Genomic DNA, 6,779 nt, shown 5'->3' on the forward strand with positions numbered 1-6,779 from the left:
CCTATTATTACACAATGAGTGACAACTTCATACAAGTTGTCACACTTCAAACTTCAACCATATTTCAACAGTCATTTTCAGGTTTGTTGTCTCATCTACATTTATTATAGCAGTCATTGACATGCTTGCTGAGACACAGAACTATCTCTATTCCAGTAGTAATGTGTTATGTTTTCTTATATTGCATATAACTTTTTACAGCACTCAGTTTGTAGACTTCTGTCACGTACTAAAAATAACCTTAATTAATTAATTAATTAATTTTTTATTAGCGAAACACCACGAGGTACAGTTATAGACTTACAAATTTTTGTGCTTGGGTTTCAGTTATACAATGATCAAGTACCCATCCCTCCACCAGTGCCCATCCTCCACCACAGGTCCCAGCATCCCTCCCACCCCCCATCCTCCCCATCCCACCCTGCCTCTGTGGCAGGGCATTCCCTTTTGTTCTCTCTCTCTCTCTCTCCTTCTGGGTTCTGTGGTTTACAAGAGAGGCATTGAGTGGCAATCATGTTTAGTCTATAGTCTACTTTCAGCATGCTTCTCCCATCCTGGGAGGATCCTCCCAACACCCTTTATTTGGTGCTCCCTCCTCTATCTGAGCTTCCTTTTCCCCTAGCACGTGTGGCTGGTCTGCAAGTCATGGAGCAAAAAGGTGTAAGTCTGCAACTGTACCTCATGATGTCTCACTATTTAAAAAATAATAATAAATAAATAAATAAATAAAATTCCTGGTACTAGTCTCGGCCACTCCCGGATGAAAAATAACCTTAATTTAGAGGTGATATATATAGGTTCTGTCTCACACTGAATAATATCTTTATTCCTACGATGCAACGATCCTTGATTTAAAGACCTTGGATGTTATTGTTTCACTTGGGTCCTTAACCATCATCCATAAACCATTTTCACAAATGTGTGTCTCATGTTATCTTATTTCTGTAGTGAACTTCTCACTTGTAACCCTGTAAACCTTATCCTACCCCAATGGTCATGCTCATGGTTATTGTACCATGCTGAACTTCAAACTTATTTCCTTGGTGACTTTTTTGGTTTTGGCCATACCAAGCAAAGGACTTGCTCCTGGCTCTGTGTCCAGGAATCACTCCTGGCAAGCTGGGGAACCACATAGGATGCCATGATTAGAACTCAAGCCTTCCACATGCAATACAAGCATCCTATCCTCTTGACTCTCTCCAGTCTCCACCAGTGATCTTTCTTATTGCACATCAAATCTGATATCCTTCAGTAGTCAGCTTGATGCCTTTTCTCTCCAGCACACATTGACAAGCTTGTTGTGTCAAACTGAAGCATAGTCAAATTCAAGCTGCCATTTAACTCCTTGTGTGCCTAGTGAGCCTTAAGGTCATTATAGTTATCTTCTTCAGGGTGAGCTATTCTAACAGATAAAAGTCTTATTCTAGCAGACACCACACTTACTGTATGATACTGAGTCTTACATTTTTTTCTGCTATAGTCATGAAGCTTGGTATCTGACTTTGGACCATATAAACTCTCTTAGTGAAAATGTCCAGATTTATGTCTCATGCTGAATAAGCAGTTGTCTTTGTGTTTATGGTTTCAATCCAAACGTGTTATTTTACACCATACCTCAAATTTATCCCACTGGTCAGAACCTCAAAATTATTGTCAGATCTATTTACTTTTTAACTTCATTCCAAGTATCATTTATGAATCTTAATATAATTTTCTGTATGCTCTTTTAAATATAGACTTTATTAGAACACTAATTTTATTATTTAAGCTAGCAGTAAAGAAATCACTGTAATGAAGACAAGAGCCTAGTATGCAATTCATAACTGTTGACAATGAAATCCACCCAGAATGAAATATAGATGTTTGCATTTTGCTATATTCTAAGTATAATAAGGACAACAAAAACTAGGTTTAAACTTTTATAAAAGATTAATATAAATGGATAGGAGAGGTAGTACAGTGGGCAGTGCACTTTCCTTGCACATGGGCAATCCTGGTTCGATCCCAAGCACCCAAGATGGTCCCCCAAGCACCACCAGGATTGATCCCTGAATGTAGAGCCAGGAGTAAGCTCTGAGAACTACCAGGTGTGGCCAAAACAAGAAAGAGATGAACATAAACATATATGTAGGAAAAAATATCCCTTGTTTATATTTAACCCAAATAATTCTATATTTATTAAGAAAACTTACTTTTCAAAAGTATTTTAGTTATAAGTACAAATTTATCAATTTTACATTTTGTATTACGTTAAAAATAACCTTTAAAATATGTCTTCAGATTGTTTTTATCCTCTGCCTCCTAATATTTTCTTCTCTCCTTTCTTTTTTTCCCTTCCCATTGTATTGGTGATGGTTGTTGCTGAATATCTTATGTATTCTTGTTGTTCTGAGGTACACATCATAGTTGGTAGTACCAAGTACTTATTATACCTGGTAGCACTAGGGATTGTACCCGGCACTCCATGCTTTAAGGTTGTACCAGGGATTGAGCTGTGACCTGGCTCTTTCATGAAGTGATATCTAGCTGGTCCACTATGCATTTTACAATATATAGGTTAAATAATAATAATGCACTTAAAATGGTACAGTTTAAAAAGACTTTAAGAGAGCACTGTATTATAGTAAATTGAGGCTTACACCTGAGTGCTATATTGCCCCATGGTAGTCTGTTATGTACTAGTTCCATTGCCATATTAAGTGGTTTTCATCCTTCCTCTGTCTTCTTCAGTCTTTATAACACCAGATTCATCAGAGGAAAGTTTATTGTTTTTTATACAGGATCTTCGTGAAAGGACTTCTCCACATTTATGAGGGAAAAAATTACACCTTCTGATGTTGCAGACTCATATTTCTCTGCAGTTGCTTCATCCTTGACAGGTTGTTTGTTTGCCAAGTGAATGACTGATGGTTGTATTGTCTCAACTGCTCTTTGAACATAAACAGTGTGACCAGAGGGAAACTACACTGGAGTTACAGTTCAGGAGTCTTCTCTGGGGCCTGATCCAGCTACAGAAACCTGAGCTTAAGCAGGGATTGAAGTTTGTCCTGTTTGAATGTGCCTATGACCAGATTTTCACTCTGACACAGATTTCATTACACATCAGCTAGAGAATGTATTACACAGAATCTGTTCCATCCTGCTGGATTCAATGTTTCCGAGGATCATTAATCTATCTAATTACATTTACTGGTCATCAGGACATCTGTAATTAATGTTTTGTCTCTTCTGTGTGCTTCCTTCCTTCAGGTTCCCCCAATGCCACGTGATTTCTGCAGCCCACCCCCACCTGATTACAGCAGCTCACAGTCTCTAGGGAGCACAGCTGTTGCCAAGCAACCTGGTTCAGGCGGCTTCCAAGTTTCCCAGTTAGCTCTGATGCTACAGCTATGGTTCTGTGCCAAACCAGATCGGCAACAGTCATTTTTGGGGCTTTTATCTCTGGACATGAATATTATTTGACTTTTTGACTTCATGTTCCCTGACCAGTTATAGTCCCGGGGAGTGTCATCATTTTTATCATCTCATAATAAGATTTCAGCTTACTCCACTGAACATTTTCATGCTTATCTCATTTTCAGACTCCCAAAGTCAGCTCCATGCTTTCTCTTCCAGGGAACTATATCATTTTCCATCCCTTTGTTTTGTTTTACTTTGTTTGGGGGCCACATCTGGTGACACTCAGGGCTTATTCCTGGATCTATGCTCCAGATTCATTGCTAGCAGTATTTGTGAGATCAAACGTAGTGCCAGGGATTGAACAAATTCACAGCATGCAAGGCAAGTGCCTTAATGCCCATGTTCTCTCGGACCCACTGAACTTTGAATCTCAATGGGTGTCTGTTGATGAAATGGGATGTCCAGCCCACTGCCACAGCAGGACTCCAGATTGCCAGCCTCATCTTTACAGGCAGGAAATGCTACAATATGCATGGTAATCAGAATGATTATATCCAGAAATCACATACAACCCCAGTCATATTTATTGCAAGAACCATTAGGCTGTGATCTAGAAGCAGATCACCTCTGCAAAAGTTTGATGTGGTTTCCAATCAGAAGTAAAACATTGAAACCCTGTATGTTCACATGAAAATCATGTTCTGAATACTCCATGAAAAGAGCATCATCACATTAAAAGATACAGAAAAAAACAATCCAAGCTGAAAAGGCTGAATAGAGACTTAACTATATATCACTTCAGTGAGACAAGAATCGACCCATCCCACTTTCAGCCCTAGCACTTTAAACCCCAGAAGTTTGAAACTGAGCACACTGATTACTAAATGCTAAGGAAAGTTGAAGAGAGGAGTTGGCTTCCCGCATGTTCTGTATCTGTACGTAGTAGAAAAGAAGGCCCAGATTTATGTCATTTTTTTTTTGCTTTTTGGGTCACACCCAGCGATGCACAGAGGTTACTCCTGGCTCATGCACTCAGGAATTATTCCCGGCGGTGCTCGGGGGACCATATAGGATGCTGGGAATCGAACCTGGGTCGGTCGCATGCAAGGCAAACACCCTACCTGCTGTGTTATTGCTACAGCCCCTATGTGTCATCTTTGATGCCAGCAAACTGAGTAAAGAGACCCTCACCAAATGTGATGGATACTATCCAGTCTGTTCTGGGCAAGAAAGAACAAACCATAAAGGTAAATACCCTCTTTTTAATCTGGGTTGTCCATGTTTTTCTACCTTTGAACACCAGACTTCCTGGGTCCGTGGCCTTTGTACACTTTGTCCCCTGAGCCTTACCACTGATGGAGCTCAGTTCCAAAGCCTTTGGCCTTGGATTGATTTATCACTGACATTCCTGGTTCTTGTGTCTTGGTCATGGTCACGGTCACGGTCCTCCCGTTGTTCATCTATTTGCTCAAGCGGGCCCGGTAACGTCTCCTCCGTGAGACTTGTTACTGTGTTTGGCATATTGAATACATCACGGGTAGCTTGCCAGGCTCTGCCGTGCAGGCGAGATACTCTCAGTAGCTTGCCGGGCTCTCCGAGGGGGGCAGAGGAATCGAACTCGGGTCGGCCATGTTGGCTGCATGCAAGGCAAACGCCCTACCCGCTGTGCTATCGCTCCGGCCCCGTGTCTTGGTACTCAAATGAAATTATAACACCAGTTTGTGGGGTCAGGGAGATAGTAAGCAAGTAGGGTCCTTATTTTGCATATGGCTGACATCGGTTTGATTCACAGTGAACTATATGGCCCCAATCAGGAGTGATTCCTGAGTGCAAAGCCAGGAGTATGCCCTGAGAACCAATGTACCCAGTTTCCCTCCCATTCACTCCCAATGTTCCCCCACCCACCAGTCTGCCTCTATGTCAGACAATTTTCCTCTCTTTCTCCCTTCCTCTTTCTCCTTTTGGGCACTGTGGTTTGCAATACTGAAAGGATATCATGTATATCCCTTTACCAATTTTCAATTCTTGTCCAGTGATCACCAGCATGGCCGACCTGAGTTTGATTCTTCCATCCCTCTCGGAGAGCCCGGCAAGCTACCGAGAGTATCTCACCCGCATGGCAAAGCCTGGCAAGCTCCCCATGACATATTCCATATGCCAAACACAGTAACAATTGTAACAGTGGAGACGTTACTGGGCCCGCTCGAGCAAATCAATGAACAATGGGAGGACAGTGACAGTGTTCCAGTGATCGTTTCCAACTATTGTCATACTGGTCCCTTCTCTGTGTTACCTGCCCTCTGCCCACCCCCACCCCCCACACCTGTGGTAGATTACAACCTGCATTAAGTTTTACCTATCTTCTATGGGTTCAATTTCTCTGGATAATCCTAATGCAAACATATATAAAAGCTATGCTAAAACTATGGATGGGCTGGAGATGTACTTCTGTGTATGCACTATATGGATAAAATCTTGGGCCTTAAACACATTTATTTCTATTTTTAAAATTTTGGAGCCAGTGCTTGGCCTAAACTCAGCTGGGATCGGGGCTTATGTGTGACTTTGTGTACAAGGATTACTCCAGGGAGGGATCCAGGGACCATATGTAGTGAGAGGTTCAAAACCAGACTGGCTGGTTTTTTTTTTTTTTTTTTTTTAGTGAAACACCATGAGGTACATTTATAGACTTACAAATTTTTGTGCTTGGGTTTCAGTTATACAATGATCAAGTACCCATCCCTCCACCAGAGCCCATCCTCCACCACCACGGGTCCCAGCATCCCTCCCACCCCCCATCTCCCCCGTCCCACCCTGCCTCTGTGGCAGGGCATTCCACCTTGTTCTCTCTCTTGTTTTGGGTACTGTGTTTTGCAAGAGAGGCATTGAGTGGCAATCATGTTTGGTCTACAGACTACTTTTAGCATGCTTCTCCCACCCTGGGAGGGTCCTCACAACACCCTTTATTTGGTGCTCTCTTCTCTATCTGAGCTTCCTTTTCACCTAGAACGTGTGGCTGGCCTTCAAGTCATGGAGCAATATTCCTGGTACTAATCTCAGCCATTCCTGGGTTTTAGTCTCCCGTTTTGTTGCTTTATGTTCCCCAGATGAATACAATCTTTCTGGTCTATCCCGCTCTTTCTGACTCATTTGGCTTAACATGATACTTTCCATGTAGTACCACTTGTATGTAAATTTCATAACTTCATCTTTTCTAACAGCTACATAGTACTCCATTGTGTAAATGTACCAAAGTTTCTTTAACCAGTCATCTGTTCTCGGGCACTCAGGTTTTTTCCAGATTCTGGCTATTGTAAAGAGTGCTGCAATGAACAAATAATTGCAGATGTCACTTCGACTATACCTTTTTGCCTCTCTGG

This window comes from Sorex fumeus, unplaced genomic scaffold (assembly GCF_029834395.1).
Source record: "Sorex fumeus unplaced genomic scaffold, SorFum_2.1 ptg000075l, whole genome shotgun sequence".
Classification (NCBI taxonomy): Eukaryota; Metazoa; Chordata; class Mammalia; order Eulipotyphla; family Soricidae; genus Sorex; species Sorex fumeus.